Genomic DNA, 22,779 nt, shown 5'->3' with positions numbered 1-22,779 from the left:
GGTTCATGATTTAAAGGAAAATAGTGCAGCCCCACCCCAGTGCCCCAGTGTTCAAATCCCAGCTCTGCCAGTAACCTCAAAGGACGATGCCGGGGGCAAGTCACACGTCCTCCCTTGACCCCAATTTCCTCATCTCCAGAGTGGAGATGACTAGCGCCCTCCTCCAAAGCTCTCGGGAGGGTTATGTGATTTGGATGCGCTGTCTGGAGGGCCATGCACGGTTTGAGACAAGCCCATTCGTGCTCTGGCAGAGCTACCCTGAGAGCCTGCGCCGATGGCTTGGTCCATGGGGCTCCACCTCCCTCGAGAGTCTAACTCACTTCTTTTTAAGGAGCGTCCACTCTGTGCCAAGCCTGTGCAGGACACTGGGGACAAGCAGATGAGGGACACATCGTCCCAGCCTGGGAGAGAGAGGAACACATAAATCATCTCGCCACTCAAGGAGACAAGAACAAGGGCAGAGGGTGACACCCAGCACAGGTGTGGGACACCAGAGGGGATCGTGGGGAATGGACAGTATTTTTTAAAGGATAATATCTTCTTGGGGGTGCACAAAAATGGGAATGTACTTAATGCCACTGAACTCTACACTTACCAATGCTTAAGATGGTAAATTTTATGTTACGTGTATTTTTACTAAGAATATACATATATTGTATATGAAAATATAATATATGTTTTAATGGGTAATATCTTCTTGGAGCCTGCAGCCCAGAGGATGTATTCTTTTTTTTTTAACATCTTTATTGGAGTATAATTGCTTTACAATGGTGTGTTAGTTTCTGCTTTATAACAAAGTGAATCAGTTATACATATACATATGTTCCCATATGTCTTCCCTCTTGCGTCTCCCTCCCTCCCACCCTCCCTATCCCACCCCTCTATGTGGTCACAAAGCACCAAGCTGATCTCCCTGTGCTATGCGGCTGCTTCCCACTAGCTACCTATTTTACGTTTGGTAGTGTATATATATCCATGCCACTCTCTCACTTCGTCCCAGCTTACCCTTCCCCCTCCCCATATCCTGAAGTCCATTCTCTAGTAGGTCTGTGTCTTTATTCCCATCTTGCCCCTAGGTTCTTCATGACCTTTTTTTTTTTTATTTTTTTAGATTCCATATATATGTGTTAGCATACGGTATTTGTTTTTCTCTTTCTGACTTACTTCACTCTGTATGACAGACTCTAGGTCCATCCACCTCACTACAAATAACTCAATTTCGTTTCTTTTTATGGCTGAGTAATATTCCATTGTATATATGTACCACATCTTCTTTATCCATTCATCTGTCGATGGACACTTAGGTTGCTTCCATGTCCTGGCTATTGTAAATAGAGCTGCAATGAACATTGTGGTACATGACTCTTTTTGAATTATGGTTTTCTCAGGGTATATGCCCAGTAGTGGGATTGCTGGGTCATATGGTAGTTCTATTTTTAGTTTTTTAAGGAACTTCCATACTGTTCTCCATAGTGGCTGTACGGAGGATGTATTCTTACACTGGGTGTACAGATGAAGAAATGGAGACCCAGAGTAGGGGAGCAAACCTCCCACCCAGGGTGAGGGGGCTTCCTCAGGCCTATTTGATGGAGGTGGAAACCCACCCAGGGCTTGACTCTCAGGCCTTAAGTTCATTCTGCTGCAAAAACACAGAGCAGGACAGGGACCCAGGATTGTCTGACATCCAGCTGGGGGCTCTTTCCACGGCAGCCTCCACCCACCTATGCTCAGACTGGGCTCCGGGATCACCCCCCCACCCCCACCCCCAGCTAACCCCAGTCCTAGTTCTGGGACAAGCTCCAGATAAGGGAGGGGGTGTAAAGAGATCCCGTTCCTTAACCCCATGCAAATAGGGAATGTATTTTCCTGGTTGCCAGGGGCAGAGTGGAGTCTCCAAAGGCAGGATCACCTCTAGCGGGTCTGCAGCTGGGGCAGTCACTGGGAGCCTACCTCTGTCCTCCCCATCTCCTGAGTGCCAGCATTTTCTATTCAGGTGAAATGAAGTGCAAACAAGCTTCAGGTAGACCCCTTGTCGAGGTTGGCCCCTGTCTGGGTGTGGCTGGGCTGTTTAGGCAGGCACTGGTGTATATGAGCCTCCCCGGGGACCCCCACCTAGTGCCTCCTGAATGTCTTCCCATTTGCATGGAACCCCTTCCCCTCCCAGCCAGGAAGGGTGGGGCAGGGGTCTGAGTGCCCCAGAGAACGCCCCTTCTGGACCCTCCTTCATCCAACCCTGGCTAAGCACCAGCTCAGGCCCTCCTTCAGGCATATTATTTTTTCTTGGAACTCTCAGGACCATCTTGAGAGGGGAGAGGTATAAAGTCTGAGATGGTCAGTGCTGTGGAGAAATACAAAGCAAGAAAAAGGGTTAGGGGTGTGGGGTGTGAGGAGGGATTCAGTTTAAGTAGGGTGTTCCAAGAAGGCCTTGGCAAGAAGTTGACATTTGAGTAAAGACCTAAGGAGGTGAGGGAGTGAGCCATGGAACAGCTGGGGGAAGAACAATTCAGGCAGACACCCCCAAACAGGAACAAGCCCCACGGGAACAAGAAACAGGCAAGAGGCATCCAGACTGGAAAGGAAGAAGTACACTGTCTTCATTCTCAGATGACATGATTCTATATGTAGGAAATCCTAAGGAATGTAAAAGAACATACTATGAGAACTAATAAACAAGTACAAGGTCACAGGATACAAGATCAATACACAGAAGTCAATTTTATTTCTACATAGCAAGCAATGAACAAGCCAAAAATGAAATTAAGAATATAATTCCATTCCTAATAGTTTCAAATAGAATAAAATACTTAGGAATAAATTTAACAAAAGAAATACGAGACTTGTACACTATTATAAAACTTCACTGAGGGAAATCAAACTCTAAATAAATGGAGAGACATTCCGTGTTCTTAGATTGGAAGACAATATTAAGATAGCAATACTCCCCAAACTGATCTATAGATTCAACATAATCCGTATCAAAATTCCAGCCGGCTTCTTTTTCCAGAAATTGGCAAACTGATCCTAAAATTTATATTGTAATGAGAAACACCTAGAATAGCCGAAACGTTCTGGAAAAAGAAGAACGAAGTTGTAGGACCTTCAGTTCTTGATTTCGAGACTCACTATAAAGCTACAGTTGTCAAGACAGAGTGGGACTGGCATACAGGTCAATGGAACAGAATTGAGAGTCTAGAAATAAACCCTTACATTTACAGTCAATTGATTTTTGACAACAATGCCATGGCAGTTCATTGGAGGAAAGATAGTCTATTTAACAAATAGTGCTGGGACAATTAGCTATTCGTCTGCTTGCAAAAGGAAAAGCTTAGACCCTTACCTCACACCATATACAAAAATTAGCTCAAAACAGATCATAGACTTAAATGTAAGAGCTAAAACTATACAACTCTTAAAAGAATACATAGGGAAAAAAATCTTCAAAACTTTTTGTCAGGCAAAGCTTTCTTAGCATGATTTATAAAATAAAAAATCAAACTGAAATTCATCAAGGTTCAAAACTTCTGTGCTTAAGAGCCACCATTAAGAAAATGAAAAGGTAAACAATAGACTTGGACAAAATATTTGCAAAACCGAATCTCATAAAGGACTTGTATCCAGTATTTACAAAGAACTTCTACAGCTCAATAATAAGACAAACAACCCAATCAAAAGATGAGCAAACAATATGAACAGATATATCTCCAAAGAAGATATACCAATAGCTAACAAGCACATGAACAGATGCTCAACGTCATTAGTCATTAAGGAAGTGCAAATGTCAAATGAGATCTATATCACACCTACTAGAATGATTATGATCAAAATGACATAATAGCAAATGTTAGCTAAGATGTGGAGAAACGGAACCCTCCTACATTGCAGGTGGGAACATAAAATGGGGCAGCATCTCTGGAAAATAGTTTGGTGGTTCCTCAAAAAGTTAAACTTACCATGTGATCCAGCAATTCCACTCCTAGGTATTCCCCCTGGAGAAACAAAAACATACGTCTACGCAAAGATGTGTGAGTCAGTGTTCACAGCAGCGTTATTCATAATAGCCCCAAACTGGAAACAACCTAAATGTCCATCAACTGATTAATGAAATGAATAGGCAAAATGTGGTCAATCCATACACCAGAACTATACAGCAATACAGAGGAAGAGACAAATGACAGGTGCTGCCATATGGATGAACCTCAAAGGTGTTATGGTAAGTGAAAGAAGCCAGACACAAGGGAGTACATAGTGTATGGTTCCACTTTATATAAAATGTCCAGAAAAGGCAAATTGATAGAGACAGTAGATTAGTGGTTGTGTAGGGCTGAGTGGGAACAGGGATTACCTGTAAATGGGCATGAGAAAGGGATCTGACTGGGGGACTATTTGAATGTTCTAAAATTGATTTATGGTGATGATTGCACCACTTGGTAAAATTACCAAAAGAGCACTGAATTTTATACTTAAATGTTATGATATTTAAAATATACCTCAATAATTACTGGACTGAATGTCAGTATTATGACATAGTATGAGTGTGTTTCATGTTTGGTAATTGCAATCATTGTTGCTTTTGTTGTGGTCATCCATTTACAATGCTTGGTGTCAGTCTATTTATCTCTTGTAAAAATAAAATACAGTGTGTGTGTGTGTGTGTGAAAATAAAATAAAATAAAATAAAATATACCTCAATAAAGCTAATTTAAAAAAAACAATGCTTCAGTTCAAGGTTCAGGTTGAGATTGAGTTTACACCTGACCCAGGAGCCCTTCCTGATTGTGATAGGCTGGGATACATGCCACCCTTTGGCCATAGAGCGCTGTGGGTCATAGTTCCATAGCACAGCCCCAGTGGAATATGAGTATTTGTTTACATATTGGGCTCTTCACTTCGATATAAGCTTCTTGAGGACAAGTGTTTATTCTCAGAATCCTAGAACAAAGCCCAGCTCATATGGGACTCAACACAGGCTTGCTAAAGTAATGGAAAAGTGTGACTGGAGGAATTCCCTGGTGGTCCAGTGGTTAGGACTCGGCGTTTTCACTGCCGTGACCCGGGGTTCAATCCCTGGTCAGGGAACTGAGATCCCGCAAGCCGCATGGCGAGGCCAAAAAAAAAAAAAAAACAAAAAAAGTGATTGGAAAGGCAGAGCCAAGCAGAAAGAGAATGTGATCCCATTAGTGAGGTCTTTCATCGAGACCTCCATGAGTGTGAGAATAATAACAAAGAAAGGGATAGCATGGCCAAAGTACGATGTATTTCATACCATGCGATTTTATCCTGTCATTAAGAGAATGCTGGGCAAAAGGAAGCAAAGCCCATGTGTGTGTGAATGCAGTGTGGACACAACTTATTCTTTCTTTTAAAAAGTTGGCCGAGGATAGAAAGAGGAGAGAAGAGACAGGTCAATGAAAACCTTGGTTGGGGAGGCTGAGGTATCTGGATGATAAAATACGGAGAAAAGAAGGGAAGGAGAAGGAGGGGAGGGGAGGGAGATGCGGGGGGTGGGGGGGCAGGGGGAGGAAGCAGGGTGGCCAGACCCTGCAGGGCTTCGCAGGCACTGAGTGGGGCAGGACCGAGGAGGCTGCAGGCAGAGCAGTGACCCGGGAAGACGTGTGTCAGCAGGGTAATAATAGGACTCACTTCACTTGGGAGTGTGAGGATGAGATGAGCTCACAGAGCAAAGGTGCCGCACAGCGATGTATAGTAAGCACCAAACTCGCTAGTTAGTGTCCGGATCACTGTTTCATCCCCCTAATACCCCTGGCCCGGAGAGGTGAAGCACACGCTCACTGAGGTCACAGTTTTCCGTCTCGTGACCTGCAGGGAGTCAGGCTAAGCAAGCGCCTGCCCTTCAGGGGAAGCCCCAGGGCTGGTGGTCAGCTGCTGGAGGGCAAGGGAGCCGGGCAATGAAGGGCAGGCGGAGTACAAAGTGACCGTGACCATGCCACCCACCAACTGAACTTCCTTGGCCTCTGAACCTCTGCTTCTCACCTGGGGATGGGAGAGTAGCAGTGACACCTCCTACAGGGGTCACTAAGGGGACAGAGTAAGGCTCTCAGCCAGTGAGGCTCTCAGCCCAGGGCCTGGAGTCAGTGTCTCACAAACAGTGCCACCTATTCAGGGGCCTTTATTTGGCAGATGTTTACCGACAAGAGCCACAGGCCACACCAGCTGGGGGAATGCTAGGGACACAAGACGAACAAGACATACTTCTCTGGACCACACACAGACACACACACAGATATACACAGAGACACACAGAGACACACACAGATATACACAGAGACACACAGAGACACACACAGATATACACAGAGACACACAGAGACACACACAGATATACACAGAGACACACAGAGACACACACAGATATACACAGAGACACACACAGATATACACAGAGACACACAGAGACACAAACACACACAGAGTCACACAGACACACACACAGATATACACAGAGACACACAGAGACACACACAGATATACACAGAGACACACAGAGACACACACAGATATACACAGAGACACACACAGATATACACAGAGACACACAGAGACACAAACACACACAGAGTCACACAGACACACACACAGATATACACAGAGACACACAGAGACACACACAGATATACACAGAGACACACAGACACACACACAGATATACACAGAGACACACAGAGACACAAACACAGAGTCACACAGACACAAACACACACACGAGACACAATTACACAGACACGTACACACACAGATGCACACGTAGACACACGACACACAGACACGGACACACACACACCATTAGTAAGCTCCAAGTGTCAAAACACCAAATTCCAGAATGGGGGTAAGTGTTTATAAAATTCTTTCTGTGGAAGTGAACACAGTAGGTGACCCGTGGGCTTACTTGCTCAAGGATAAGCTGGGGAGGCTCTTCACAGGACAGACAAGCGGCATCTTCCAGTTCCTGATTGACAGCTTTCTTTGACTAACAGGCAGCAAAACCTCCAACGCGCCCAGGTCCTAGCCCTGGCAGAGTAACGGTCCTAAAGAGAAAGAGAAACATTATGACATTATGAGAAAATAAAGGGATATTTCTCTGACTTAAAAAAAAAAGTTTTGTTTTGTTTTTTCATTTTCCCAGGCAGAAAGCAGCACTGTCAGCTTTAAAAGCAGAGAGTCCTGTGGCCACATTAGCTCCCAGCCCACATGCCCCACAGTGGGCCAGCTCCTGCTCCCAGGTGCAGGGGGGAGCCCAGAGCAGGGTTCCCAGCCCTGGCTCCACACTGACCCCCCGGGTTCAAAACCCTGAGCCTGGGTCCTGTCCCCAGCATTGCCAGTGTAACTTGGGTCCTAACTCCAGCATTTCCAGTGTAACTTGCCTAGGGTGAGGCCTCGGCACTTGGACTTTAAAAATCTTCCCAAGGGTTCCAGTGTCCAGCCAGAGCTGAAAACTACTGACCTAACGGATTATCTTTAATGTCCAGTATCTGTTGTTGAGGGAAAAAAAACAATTGGCACATAGTAGATGCTCAGTATATGTTCATTCAAATGACATGCATATAGAGTGGCTTCCCTGCTTTTTTTTTTTTTCAAATACAGAGTGTGTGTGTGTGTGTGTGTGTGTGTGTGTGTGTGTGTGTGTGTCTTGGGGCGGGGGCGGAAGGCTGTAATCAATCACACAGGACAGAGCTGGTGGGGCTCCAGCCAAACACATACAAGGCCCTTCTTGGAGGGGGCGGGGCGCACTTTCACGTTTCAGAGTATGTGCTTCTCAAGCAGTGGCATTTTCCACTCCAGGCACGTGTCATTTTTAAAATTAATAACAAAGAAAAATAAAGAAGCCATGCATTGAGCTTCTTTCGCTTCCCTTTTCTTTACCTATTCAGGGGACAGGAAACACCCATAAATAGTCAGTGGGAAGGAAAGGTCAAGGTGAGGGCTGAGTCAGTGAGCCGAAGCCATCACGGGCCGAGTTGCCTGGCTCAGCCCTCCAAAATCCCTTCAAAAGTCCCTGGGCCCCTTCCAGGCTGGCAGCCTGGACCCCACAGAGGATCAGGGTAGCCTGGGAGCAGCGAGTTAGTGGAGCAAGTCCTGCGGGCCGGGAAGGAGCCTGGGTCCTGGGCTTCCGAGCCAGCTGGCCCTCAGGAATCCAGTCTTGGGGCTCCACTGGGTCACGACCCTGGGGCCAAGTCACCCTGGTGACCTCGCCCTGACACAGCCACCTGGCCCTGCCTCTGGGCATTTCGGAGAAAACTCCAGACGGGGAGAGTGGAGAGCCCACTGAGGGCCCCGTTATCTAACGAAACCACTGCACGATGCCCTGTGAGGGCCCCAGAAGAAGCCCCCCTGCCGCTGCTGAGGGTACAGAGGTCAGGCTCAGGGTACCTGGGCGCTGGTCCTAAGCCACACAGGCCCCTGCATTTTAGGAGCCCAGAGCACCCTGCGGCCCCCAAAGGCAGGCTGTAGTCAATCCCCCACCCACACTGTCCCAGGGACTCTGCCTGGTGGTCTCCCCGCTGCTAGACAGAAAGCAGAAGCCCTGGTAATGTCTGTGCCCTAAATGAGACACCCCCTACCCAGGAGACCTAAAGCACTGAGAAATCGCAGCCTCGACCCCAAGAATGCCAAGGTCACTTCACTTGTGTCCCTACCTATAGGAGCAGGAACTGACATCACTGAGACACCTGCTTCATGCCTGCTGCTTAGAGAACTTAAGGCAGAACTTGCCTTCCGGGTGGCAGTGCTGTTATTTGCCCCATTTACAGACGAGAAAACTGAGGCTCCGAGTCATTTGGGCACGTGACTTGTGTCCCCACAAAAGGGGCAAAGCCAGGCTGAAACTCAAGACCCCTTGAGTCTTGAACAGGCCCTACAGTGCTCTCAGAGGACCTGAATGGTGACAGGGACAGAGGGCTTCCTTCCCAGCCCTGGCCACCTCGCCCCAGTCCTCGGCCTCAGGCATCTACCAGGAAGGCCAGGAAAAGGATCTGGATGGAGGCGGATCACAGCTGGCCTCAGCCTTGAAGACCGAGTGCGTGGGCTGAGCCAGGCTGGAGGCTGGGCCCCCGGAGAGCCAGCCCCTGGGCCAGGAGCCTGGCTGACCTCTGGCCCTCAGACCAGGACAAGTGTGTCCCTTCCCACCTCCCTCTTTCTTAGAAGTCCTCTCAGCCCTGCGCTTCCTGAAGTTTCCTCTGCGGTGCCAGCAACCTGCCTAACCCTTCATCTCCCGGGCCTCCCTTCCAGAACCCAGAGGTGAAGAGTCACTGGACGCAGGTGCCATAGGGTTCCAGGGGAAGAGAACACACATCTGGGACCCTCCAGGGCTCCATTTCAGCTTCACCTATTACTCAGTGGCCTTAGAGACTTGGCCCCTCAGTGCCTCAGTTTCTTCAGCTGTCAATGCGGTTGACAGAGACAGCAGCTTTGCAGAGCACGCCTGCAGACGGAATAAGGGCAGGCTTTGACAGGGTACTGAGCACCTTTTCTGGGCCAATCACTGTCATAACTGCTGGGGGTGCATGTGCATTTCCTAATGAATTCTTCCCAACAACCCAGAAAGGCAGAAATTAATATTTGCCCATTTTCCAGCCACGGGGCAGAGGCCCAGAGAGTGAAGGTAGTGGTCACAAGGTACGAGGTAGAATAATGCCATTTGCAGCAACATGCATGGACCTGCAGATTATCATACTAAGTGAAGTAAGTCAGACAGAGACAAATATATGACATTACTTATATGTGGAATATAAAAAAAAAAGATACAAATGAACTTATTTACAAAATAGGAACAGACTCACAGACTTCTAAAACAAACATATGGTTACCAAAAGGGAAAGGTTGGGGGGAGGGTTAAATTAGGAGTTTATAGATAATCTACAAGGACCTACTGTATAGCACAGGGAGCTCTGCTCAATGTTCTGTAATAACCTATATGGGAAAAGAATCTGAAAAAGAATGGAGATATATATATATATATATATATATATATATATATATATATATATATATATATAAAACTGAATCACTTTGCTGTACACCTGAAACCAACACAACATTGCAAATCAACTATACTCCAATATAAAATTAAAAAATTAAAAATTAAAAAAAAAACAAAACCAGATCCATGGTAGAGCTGGGAGGAGTTGAGCCAAGGCAGAGAGAGATTTCATTTTGCCTCCAATGAGTAATAATACTTACCTCTCAGGCTTCTCATGGGCTTCTCATGACCCACACAGGGAGCAGACCTGGCCCACTCACTGTGTGCCCCAGAACCTAGTAGGGTGCCTGGCACAGAGTAGGTACTCTGGACGAAAGAAGGTTCTGGATGAACAATGCAGATGTTTGGGGCTCTGAAATGAGACACCCTCCATTTGCCAGCTCTGTCACTTCCCAGCTCTGTGACCTTACAGAATTGTCCCTCCTCTCAGAACCCCAGTCTCTTCAACACAAAATGCAATAATAATTATAACAATACCATGAAAGGGTCACTGTGAGGATTAGAGGCACATAGAAGGGCCCCCTTCATCTGCAACTCTGTAAGTACTACCTTTATTATTGTTTTGAATTATTAACTTAAAACTTGGCATGTTATTAATTTGAAATGAGAAAATGCAAAGAGACTTTGAAAGGCACCAGCCAGTGTCTCCAGCTGTGTTTTGATGCTGTTGATCTGCCTGAGGACACACACAACAGGGGACCTTTCCCAGGTCAGGATGGAGGAGTGAGGTTGTCAGCTCGAGGGAGGGACTCATGGGGACATTTGGTGTTACCCTGTGAGCCAGCATGTGATGGGGCTGACCAAGCATCTGAGACACAGCCTGAGACCCGGACGGGGCCAGACTGGGAACAGGCCACCCACTGGACCCTCATTCTAGAGCCCAAGCCTGACACTAGCCAGATTGGGGGTCTCAGGCAGGTCATAGCCCCACTGTCTCATCCAGCTGAACGGGCCTTTCAAGACCACCCCACTCACCCTGGCCTCATCGTTTCAATGAGAAAATGGAGGCCCCAGTGAGGGGCAGGGGGCTGGCCAAGGTGACCGTGAATCATTAAACGCAGAGTTGAGACCAGAATCCCTGCCTCTTGACCCCAGCTGCCCACATCCCTCACCAGGCTGAGTGTTCCCACTGAAGCCACCCTGCCTACTTCCGGTGCCCAGGAGGGCACAGACCATGGACAGGTTGATTTCTGCCCAGTCAAGGCCACATGCCTGGTGATGGCCAGCCCCAAGCCTGATCTTACTCTCACTCTCGCCTGCCCCAACTCAGGTCGTGACATGTGGTGGCACTCGGAAATACCTGCCAAGCAAATGAGAACCTGCTCAGTGCTGGGCCCAGGCTAGGACCCCTTGAGCCTTATAGGGCTACACATGAGTTGACCGTGAGATCTCAGAGGTGAAAACCATGTGAAGCAGTGAGAAGTGTGACATAGGTGTGAGTCATGGCACATGAGGGCTGTGTGGTGGGTCACAGGCTCTGGGCCACATGGCCTAGGTTGGAGTCCCCTCCACCATGCGCTAGCTGGGGGCCCTTGAACCAGTTTCTTAGCCCCTCTGTGCCTCGGTTTGCTGGGGTAAGAGAATACTCACCCCGCAGAAGATCCGTGAGAGGCACACACTTGGCCAAAGGCCTGGCCCACAAGCAGCACTCAGCAAACCATCGCTATTGTTATTGTCTAGAATAGCTGTCTCTGAGCCATACACTTGCACACGCATACTGCTTCTGGATTGCTTTCCAAAGCGGGGCTGTCACCTTCCTTGACTCACTAGGACAGAACTTTCTGAAAAGCCATCAGCATTTCCCTGCTGCTACTGTTGATTCCCTCCGGTTCTTTCTGGAAGACGACAACTACCCTGAAGCCCTTCATTCCTGCCCTGGGCGGTCACACAGCGATTCCTAGAAAGAAACCAAGGCCCATGAGTGTCTTCGCTCTAACTGGCCCCAGACTGCTGGGTGAACTGGGGTCCACCAAGAGCCCTGATAGAGGAAAATGAGCTTGCGGTGACCTCAGCCTGGGTGTTTCTCCCCCGTGGGTCTCCTCATCCTCTGTGGTCAAATAAAGGGTGATCTAAAATAAGATCGTGATCTCCCTCCGATGTCCCTTTGACGGCTAACGCTTTGTGGTTCTATTTTTTGTCTTCTCTGCTAATGGCATCATCTGCCCCCACAACAGCTCACATTGATTGAACACCTGCCATATGCCAGAAACTGAAGTCAGGGATGGATATAACGGCAACTAACAGTTATTGAATGCTGTCATCTGCCAGCCGTGAACGCTCTTCCGATGATCTCATTTAATCCTCTCAGCAACCTGACCGTCCCCACCAGAAGATGAGCAAGTAGGTTCCACATGATGAGATGGTCTCATTCAGCTGGGATCTGAACCCAAGAGCCAGGCTTGGAATTACTAGGTCATGCCCAAGTCCCTACAGCCCTGTGAGGTGGGAATTATTATCTCTGTTTTACTGATTTAAAACAAACAAACAAACAAACACCTGTGGCCCAGAAAGGGGAAGTGAGTCAGTCCGTGTCATACTGTTTGAAATGATCGCCTCTGAGGATATCCTGCTTCTACCTCCTTTTATCCTGATCATCTCAGCCAAGGCTTTAAAGAAACGTACTTGATGGGAAAAAAAAAAAAAAAAAGATGTATCATACTTTTGTTTTTTTTTTTAAAGAACAATGAAATCAAGAGAAACTGAAAAGAAGAAAGAGAAAAAAAAAAAAAAAGAAACGTGCTTGGACTTTGTGACTCTCATTTCCAACTCAGAATTCCTGTCCTGTTACTCTGGGCCTGCAGCTGAGCTCCAGATAACCGAGGGCCCAGCCTTTGGCAGGAGGTCTGACCTCCAGATAAGCAGAGCCCCAATGTGGAACGAAGACACGAGTCAAAGAAGAAGCTCACGTACCATCCGCTGCCCGGTTCCTTGTTGCAACTCGGGGAGGGGATTTATCCCACCAGGGCACGTGCTCCACGCTTCACGTTCATCATCTTCTTTGTGGCCCATGACAACGTTGTCAGCTCAATATGACAATCTTTGTTTTGTAGGAAAGGGAGGTCATATGGTTTATCTAAACAGGGAACCAGTGACTAGTGAACCAGGCAAATTATATCGCCCAGGATACTTTTTTAAATTCCAGCAGATTGTGGAGGGTGGGTTATTTTTCCACTTTCAGGGAGAGGGTTTGGAGGTGGAGGCTGCAGGGCACAGCCCCCCCACCCAGCCAGGCAGAGAAAGAGGTCGTGAGAAGCCGTGTGGCTGCAGCTTCAAATGCTCCTTCCCTGAGATTTATTCCCTTCAGTGGCCGCCACGGAACCCACGGCAGCTTAGTTCCTCCTGTCAGTCCTCCCTTTATATACTCACCTTCCTGTCCCCAAGAGCCAAAAAAAGAAGAATTGATTGTTTGATTTCTGAAGGCCCAGGCACAGTGAAAACAGGGGCAGCCCTGAGGAGGGGTGGGTGACTCATTCCCTGACCAAGAGACGAGGCCAGCCAGAGCAGAGGGGACCTTGGGAAGACCTGGGCTTTTGTTCCCTTTGGGACTAAAATGAATCACCGATCCCACCAAGTCACACTGGCCAGTCCCAAACTTTCCCAGGTAGAACCAGCGCAAGCATCAAAAATGAATCAGGTGAGGCCCTATCAATGGGCACAAAGGCGAAGGCTGTGCTCTTCCTTACTCTTCACCTTCAACTCAGCCCTTGAAAGAGGCCAGACAAGACTTGGTGCTCCTTGGGGCAAAGTGGAAACTGGAACCAGAAAAGGAAGGTTGGCCACAGTGCCTCTAAGGAGACCAGCCAGCAAGGTGGTGACCACCGGCTATGTGCTGGCTGTTTGAACACCATGCAAGTTTGCTCACTTGTTCACTCACTTGTTCGCTGACTTGGGCAGGTGGTCAGGAGCATTGATTGGACGTCCAGCAGCTACCAGGCATTCTGCAGGTTATCCTTCCTCCAGACCCTGCAGAATGTGATGCTCGTGCACAGAGGAGGAAACCAAAGTACTGGCCAGGGTCGCCCAGCCAGGGACCCACTCCAGAGCCATCAGACGCTGGAGCCTTGCTTCTTTTGATCCTGTGTCTATGGAGACCTGGTCTTCATCAGTGGGCAAAGAATGCCCATTTCACACGTCACCACCTGAGTTGGGCCAGGAGAGCCTGGAAAGCCCAAGACTTTTCTCAACGAAGCAGCCTTGGTGATTTCAGAGGAAGAGCCTGCCCCAAGGAGCAGCAGAACCCCAGGCCTGACCTCTGGGCCCTCCGCATTCCGGAGGCCAGATGTGTGAGCCTGACGTTATTCACCAAGTCGTGGCCTGGCTTCAGGCTGTGCTCCGCTGGTTTGTGACCCCCACTCCTCCACGCTTTCCTCCTCCCTTCCCTCAGCATGAAAAACTGAGTGGTGCTGGCAGCTGTTCCTCAGCATCTGGCGGAACATTCTGCCCCATAGCTGAGCGCCTCTCACTCCCCAGCCATCCCTGGGGATGGCCGGTGACTCATATTTCCATTTTCAATGCAGGGCCAGGGACCAGATCTTTCCATGACCACCAGGGCTGGCCATTTGGCGTTGGGATTAAGGACATGAGCTGTGATGTCAGACAGGCCTGAGTTCAAATCCTTCTTCTGCTGCTTGTGTGTGATTTCAGGCAACTAACTTACCCTCTCTGAGCCTGTTTCCCCATTTGTAAATGGAGATCACGGCTAACAACTCTGGTATCTTCTTTATTGAAAAAGTTTCTTCCCTTTTGCTCGCAGCTCTAAAAAATGAACCATTCCCTCTACCAGTTTTCTTTTTTATATACTCACCATTCATAAGCCAAGGAGAGAGGAAGCTGATGTTTGGTTGCTTAAAAATGCAACGGTAATATTTATGTACTATTTACCATGTGCTAGGGATCTGTTATAAGGTGCTATCACCAACCCCATTTTATAGATAAGGAAACTAAGGCCCAGAGAGGTAAAGTAACTTGCCTAAGGTCACACAGCCAGTACGTGGCAGAGCTGAGATTCACACCCAGGCTGTCTGGCTTCAGAATCCTGGCTCTTAATCATTATGCTGAGAAAAGTAAAGAAGATGAAACACATAGAGCATGTGGCATAGTGCCAGTCACATGGTGAATTCTGAATAAGTGTTTGCTGGTAGTATTATTACTACTATTGTTATTGCTTTGCCATCAACATGTTTGAGTCTCATTCTTGACCATGAGAAGAAGCGAGTGAGGGCTCCCTGCCCTTCCAGCCAAATCCAAGAAGCTCTTGAGTTAAAGATGGTCATTGGTCAACCCAAATGCGTGGGTCCCTTGGCATGCCAATTCAGTGATCCTGCTGTGTGGCCTTAAGCATCTGACTTCATGTCTCTGGGCCTCAGTTTCCTTACCTGTCAAGTGGGGATGCTCTGCTCTACCTTATCTTTGGGCTGGGAACAGGAGAGAGAGCACTAGGTGTGCATTGAGTGCTCTGTTAAATATTGACAGGCTGTCAGCATACCCTCCAGCCCCGGCAGCCTGGCACCAGAGGCCTGTTATAACCACTGGGCTGTACTGCTTCCCCGGTGGAATGTTTTTGTATCAAAAGGGAAAGCTTGCAATTTGCTTCCCAAATCCCTAAACCAAACAGCCAGTGAAATGCTAGTAACAGAAAACCCACCTGAGACAAAGTGCCCCTGTGAGGTTATAAGTGAAAGGCAGGGTGCATGATTATCAGGAAACGACGAAAGCAGGGCTGACAATATTGATGACAGAACACAATTTGAAGTAAAAAGCATTCAACTGAATGGTAATGGGGATTCTTAACTCTCTTTTCCCGCATGTGCTACCCTCAATCGGCTTCTTATTTTTAATGTCCTTCCCAGACCTTTTCCGCCTCATCTAGTTCTTCCATTGTCACTTCATGGTCCAAAAGCCTGTCTTCTTCATATTCCTTGAGAGACGAGCCAGAGTCCTCCCGGCCTCCACTCTGCTGGTTGCATTCACTTCTTGGAGGCTGCTGCCTTGTTGAAATCTTTCCTGCCTTATCCTCTTTGACCAGACAGAGCCACTGCGCCCCCCTCCTGCTATTCCTAAGGCCCCACCCTTGCCTGCTCTCAGGGCGGTAGGGAGCTCGTCTCCCAGAAGGATTAGAGGGAGGGTGGGCACCCAAAGGACCTCCACCTGGTGTGTTGCTCACAGAGCCATCTCCAGCACTAGCCTATGAGTGAGTACAGGGCCTGGCCAATAGTAGATACCCACTAAAGGTGGGTTGAGTGAGCTTAAACTGAACCCTTAGTCTGTAAGATGTTGTTAGTTTAACCTGAAAAAAGTGATGAGGAGATCTTGTTTGGCAGCGTTGGTCCTGAGCTACAGAGAGAATTTTTAAAAATTTCCTATTGAAGATTTTCAACTAGAAAATATGTCCACTGGAATCTTCCAAGCCCATGCCTTTCTCTTACTTCCGTCAGCCAATGTGTATTGATTGTTTTTGCAACCAGGCTCTTGATGTTGTAAGAATGCAAAAATTGTGTAAAGCTTGGAGCAGCTAATTCTATAGAAGCCTCCCAGCCATTGGTCAACATCTATGGAAAATCAGGTATTTATTGCAGATATTTATTGCGTACAATGCAATAGGGAACAAACGCTTCATGGAGCTTACAGTCTAGGGGGTGCGGTGACAGACATCACAGTAAGAGCCAGGCACCCCCCACACGAATAGCTACATTTCAAGACACTCCCTCTGCAGTTGGGCTGGGCTGGCTTAGCATCTTGGCTACTTACTTCATGTGACCTTGAGCAGGAGGCTTAATAAGCTCCCTGAGGCTCAGTTTCACTACATTTAAATGGAAATAATAATTACTTTCTTCCTAGGGTCATCATGAGAATAAGAAACAACTCAAACAGCTGGCATATCATTTTTATTGTTATGATAAGGATGATGACAGTATAATAAATGCTGGATGAACGGTACAGAAAGAGGGGGGAGGGGAATACCTCTTCCTGGAGAGGGATAGTATGGGTGAGGATTTTCAGGAGAATGGGGTAGTTGGTGCTGAGTCTTAAAGGAGGGGTTGGATTTCTGTACAAGGAAGTGGCCAAGAGTGAATCAGTTCAAAAGTAGAAAAATGAATGATTCAGAAGGTCATTAAAATAAGACAACTGAAGAATCTAAACCAAATGACTGGCTTCCTTAAAAATAAGACATTACATTGCCAAGCTAAGAAAGCGTTAGTCAGGCGGGGGAGGAGGTTACTGGGAAATTTCACCCAGTTCAGCATTATTGAGAAGTTGTGGGTTCCTGGAGCCCTCAGCGGGTGTTGCACAACCCTGTGGGGTCAGGGTTACCCAAACTCTGGTCCAGGGACTGAGGGGGAAGTGTTTAGGACAGGATCGATGTTAGAAAAAAGAAAGAAGCTACTTGTAAAGGGGAACTGTCTCAACTCACAGACATGGAGAACAGACTTGTGGTTGCCAAGACGAGGGGTGGGCGGCGGGGGGGATGGACCGGGCGTTTAGGGTTAGCAGATGCAAACTATTACATATAGAATGGATGGACGACAAGGTCCTACTGTAGAGCACAGGGAACTCTATCCAATCTCCTGGGATAAACCATAATGGAAAAGAATATAAAAAATAATGTATATATATGTATAACTGAGTCACTTTGCTGTACAGCAGAAATTAACACAACATTGTAAATCAACTATACTTCAATTAAAAAACAAAAGAAAAAGAAGAGCTGTCTCAAGAGAATGTGGTCAAATGTCTTGGAGGAGTCTGGGCTGGGTCCACAGGCCAGCAAACCTTTGTTCCAGGAAACCAAGGCAGAGACAATACATATCCAGGGGTCTGGGTCTGATCCACAGGACAGACATATCCCATTCCTTCTCCCCAGTGTCCTGCAGCCCCTCCTCACTTTCCTCCACCCTCTTATACTACAGGGACACCCCGGCCGTCTCCATCCAGCTGGTGGAACTAGACAGATGGGGCTCAAATCCCAGCTCTGCCACTTGCCGGCTGTGTGATCTTAGGTAAGTCACTTCACCTCTCTGTGCCCTCATTTTTTGTCTATGAAAAGGGGATTGTAATATTCACTTCACTGGATTATGGTGGGGAGTTAATGAAACACATGCCTGGCACATTTAGGTGCTCAGAAAATGTTAGTGCCAGCACCTTCTCCTGTTCTCTTCCTTCTTCTGACTTCCTCTTTCCCTACCTATTCTGATGATTTCTTGCTGGAGGTAACCATGGAGTCTACAGGAAAATAGTTGAACGTTTCCTATCTGGTACCCTGCAAGTAAGATCACTGATTTATTTATGTCATTCAACTTACATTTATAAATACCTATCATGTAATGAGCATTGTGCTTGGAATAAAGACAAAGGGATGAGGGACATACAAAAGATGGAGATGGAATGCCAAGGAATTGAGAAGGCAGAAACCAACATTTCCAGTGCCCTTTGTGCCAGGCGTGGAGGTGGACATACAGGATAAGGAGGTAAAAGTGGAAGCCTGGAGCATTGGAGGGGCCGCAGCTCAGGGGGAGACAGACACGCACACCCAAATGACAACTGTGGGGACCCATGGGAGGTTGTGATTTTATTGTCTCAGGCAAGCTGGGAAAGCTTCCGGGAGGTGGTGACAGAAGAGTGGCGGGTGCTGAAGAGTGAGTATTCACCAGGTAGATAAAGTCAGGAAGAGCATTTTAGACTGAGGAACAGCCTATGCAAAGGCCCAGCTGCATCAAAGGACAGAATGTTTGGAGAACAGTTGGGTGCCACTTTAGAGGAAATGAAATAAAATCTTTTCATTTAGCGCAAGACCTGACACAGAGTAAGTGCTCCATAAAAGTTGGCCATTAGTATTGACAGATGGTCCGTGAACTTGACCTTCAGAGGTTAGCTAATACTCCTACAGAGAGCCCAATCACCTCCCAGGATGAAGGCAGGTTCAGAGTCAGAGGAGGGAAGGAAGTGAGCTTCAGAGAGGGGCTGTGGTATGAGACACTTCCTGCTTTACAGGGCCTGTGTGTGTCCCTCCTGCGGGGGCTGCACGTTCCGTTCCCTTCCCCAAACAGAGCCTCTGGATCCAGCCTGTGATGGGCGCTCAGCTAACGGGAAGGTGGACCACGCTGGGCCCCAGTCATCGGCTTGTCCTGATGAGCCAGACCCTGGGGATTCCTCGGCCTGGGGGAGCATTTAGAGAAGTACCCCGCGAATCATCTGCCCTGTGCAGTCACTGCCTGTCAGAGCTGCACTGGGCCGGCGGGGAAATGTGCAGATTGCAGCACGGAGCGGTGGGAACCAAGCACTGGGCCCCAGAGCTGGGTTTGTTACTGGAAGGCGGTTAGGTAATCCGTTCACGCATGCCCTCGACAAATGTGTATTGAGTGCCAACTGTGTGCCAGGTGCTGTTTCAGGCTCCGGGGACACTGCGGAGACAGACATCGTATCCCTGCTTCAGGGAGTTGACATTCTGGAGGAAAAATATGCACGAACAATTCCCTCCTGCGTTTATTGAGGGTTTACTATAAGCCAAGCCCTGGACCGTGCACTGCGCCAGCACGATCTCATTTAATCTCCTTAACTGGTTCATGAGACAAATCTTGTCTCATAATTGTTATCCCGTTTTACAGATGACATTCTCCTACTTTAAAAACCTACCCAAGGGACTTCCCTGGAGGTCCAGTGGTTAAGACTCCGTGCTTTCAATGCAGGGGGTACCAGTTCAATCCCTGGTCAGGGAACTAAGATCCCACATGCCTGCTCAGTGTGGCCAAAAAAACAAAACAAAACAAAACAAAACCTACCTACAGGGACCCCCTTCCCCAGATCTGCCCATCATTACCTTTCAAAAGTGGGTGAGCTAAGGTGAGATGCAAACAATGACACTCAGCCCTGCTCTCGGCTCACAGTGACCTAACGGGGCAGAAATGAGGGGCCTGGCATCTTCTGATAACAGCCAGGCGCCGCCTGCCCAAACCACTCTCCTGAACTCTAAGAGCTTTCAGATGCTTTCAGAGCTGTGTAATAATGCCCTTTCCCAGCATTCCTTAATCATCATTACTCTGGACTCAGGCATTTAATTGCTCATCTGTTTCTCAATTCTTTCATGAATGGAGAATTTCTTTCATGACTGGATCAGGGCTAGAGCAGCCTTCGACCAGATGGTGCTATAGGTGAGCCCCCCCTGACCCCGCATCCCCTGTAATTACCACTCTGCCTTACACTCTGTTGCCCTGTACCCACGTGTGAGCCCTGCTGTGTGCCAGGTGCTTGGGTCAGGAGCCCCCGGGGAGGCAGAGGAAGAAGCAGGCCTCCAGGAGAGGGATGACAGATAGGAGCCAGAGAGAGGGGAGCCCAGGGGACTGGGGGAGCCCAGGGGTCATGTCACCTGGCCAAGGTGAGAAAATGCCACCTGCAGGAGCGAGCACTTACAACTGAGTCATGCAGGGTTAGGGTTCTCTGGGCAGAGACTCATGACGGGACGTGGCCTTTGGGGGACCTGAATGTCACCAGGGGTGCACCATAGCATCTGGGGGACAAAGGGGGCTAGGCAGCAAAAGGGCCAGCGAAGAGACTAGAGTGGTGGAAGGCAAACTCATGAAGGGTCTTCAGAGCTGGGTTAAAGGAAGTCCTTCTCCCTCTTCAACAAGCAAGGACGCAGCACACCCACAGAAAATCAACTTCCATATTCGATTCAATTCAACCGACATTTAGTGAGCATCCCTGATCGGCCAGGCCTTGTTCTGGGAATAATAGGGATTAAGAAGCAGCACATAATAGAGATTAAAATAATAGAGATTGAAAATGCACTCATGGAGCTGGCATTCTAGTGGGAGGAAGAGAGGGAGACAGTAAACAAATAAGCAAAAGGCACGACATGGCAGCTGGTGCTTAGCGTGGGGGGAAATAAAGCAGGGGAGGAGAATGGAGGGTATTGGCATGGAGAGGGAGGGCCTCAGTGCGAACGTGACTTTGGGGTAAAGACCCCAAGAAGATGAGTGGGGTGCTGCTGATATTGGGGGAGAGATGCCCCAAGCCCAGCGAAGAACAAGTGCTCAGGCGATGAGGTAGGGGCTTAATTGAAGAACAGGAAGCTGAGTGAGACAGGAGAGAGGGTGAGGATGTGAAGGGGCCTTTGCCTGTGAGCCCAGAGAGATGGGGACGCTGGCAGGTTGGCTACTGCAAGAATCCAATAAACACATCTGAAAAAATGGAATGGGTGGACGGCAGGTCCTTCCAGCAGCAGAAGCCACATGTGGACATGAGATCTCTCTAACCTTCAAGAATCTTTCTCCTAACACTGACAGCCCTTGGATAAGATGCGATAGATGATCAATGGCTGACATAGCTGTCCAAGAGATAGTACTGAATTAAAAAATTAGGTTGCAGAACAATATAATCCATTTCATGCAGGAAAAGTGAGTAGATGATAGATAGATAGATAGATAGATAGATAGGGAGAAAGGAAGGGAGGAAATGGCCAGAGAGAAAGAGGAAGGAAGGGAGGAAATTGCACAGACCTGTTGCCCAATGGGAAATGACCCTACAGCTACCCTGCTCCTGAACTGAGGCCAGGCTCAGCATAGCCTAACCATCTCCCCACAACAAACCCAATCCTGAAGTATTACCAAGGGTATGGATTTTGTTTTTGATTTTCTTTATCATGAAATATACAAATAAAGAATATGTGCAATCTGGTCCACTGTATTGCCAGAAATGGAAGTCTCAATAACAGATTTTACTGGTGGTTTCCTACAGAGATGGAGAAAAGGTGTTACAGGGTACAGAGCTCATGGAGGCTTCTGGAAACTCCACTTAAATACCCTGCTCCTTTCCCAAAGCCCCTCTCTCCACCTCATCCCCAGCTTTCCACTCTTAGCTCCCCATCTCCAAGTACCTTGGCTTCCTTTCCCTTCCCTTTGCTCTTCCTGGCATTTCCCACTTGGTGAGACCAAAGCAAAGGGGCCTGAGCACTTGACGACACAAACAGTGGGCTGACGGTCAAGCTGGGACAGTGTTGTCCTTCAGTGTCCCCGGCGCCTCACTTATACCCACAAGAAACTGTTTATAGTGGTTACTTCTGGAGAGGAACCCAGAGGCTGGACATGCCATTTTCCACTCTTTGGAACAATTAATTTCTTCTCTAGATGTATATTAATTTTATGTTTTAAAAAAATAATTATACTCCCATCCAGGCCTGCCCTTAACGTTGCAGGGCCCAGACAAAGAGAGCAAAAGGAGGACCCTGACCATTGCTTGCCCTCTGCCCCTTCCCTTCCTGTCCCAGATCCAGCCTCTGGGTAGCTGTGTGGGGACAGCCCAGCTCACATGTGCTCTGCCCACTCCCCACACTCAAAAGCAGACCACTGGTCATCCCTCAGCACTAGGTCTACCCTTGTCAGGTAGGACCTAGGCCCAGGCCTATGCAGGCTCTGGAAGTGGACTTGGGAACATTTAGGCTGGGAATGCACAGATCCTGGCTGCCCAGACCCGGCAGGAAGTATTAATACCACATCCACCCAATGGCAGGATTACCAGCATCTTCCTCTGACATTCTTCTGTATTGCTGGAATATTTTACATCTAGCAGAACATTTATGATCTCTATGTGCCCCCCACCCATTACTCGGCTACATTTGGAGAAGCGGATTCAACTGCAGGATGGCACGGTGGAGGGCACAGTGCAGGGGGAGGGCTGGGACACCAGGCAGACCTGTAGTGTATTTTGTGGTCTGTCACTTCTTTGCTGAGGGTCCTTGAGCAGGTCCCCTTAGCTTTCTGAGCTTCGGTTTCCTTCTCTATAAAAAGGGAATA

General features: G+C 48.1%; 1 long non-coding RNA gene across 3 annotated transcripts; it reads right to left on the bottom strand.

The window, feature by feature from the left end:
* Positions 1-1,048: 1,048 nt before the first annotated feature.
* On the bottom strand, positions 1,049-17,396 carry LOC309658245. Of its 3 annotated transcripts, none has more exons than XR_014262132.1 (5): positions 13,869-17,396; positions 11,585-12,615; positions 6,905-7,043; positions 3,951-3,986; positions 1,049-2,631 (listed from the first exon to the last, which is right to left on the bottom strand). It is a non-coding gene; the product is annotated as an uncharacterized lncRNA (long non-coding RNA). The 3 variants fall into 3 exon arrangements; XR_014262133.1 differs by lacking the exon at positions 13,869-17,396 and adding an exon at positions 13,361-13,861; XR_014262134.1 differs by lacking the exon at positions 13,869-17,396 and having other exon boundaries at positions 11,585-13,353.
* Positions 17,397-22,779: the final 5,383 nt, after the last annotated feature.

This window comes from Balaenoptera physalus (assembly GCF_965194825.1).
Source record: "Balaenoptera physalus genome assembly, chromosome: 3".
Classification (NCBI taxonomy): Eukaryota; Metazoa; Chordata; class Mammalia; order Artiodactyla; family Balaenopteridae; genus Balaenoptera; species Balaenoptera physalus.
Note: the sequence above shows the minus strand (reverse complement) of the source record. Positions and strands in the feature narration are given on the sequence as shown.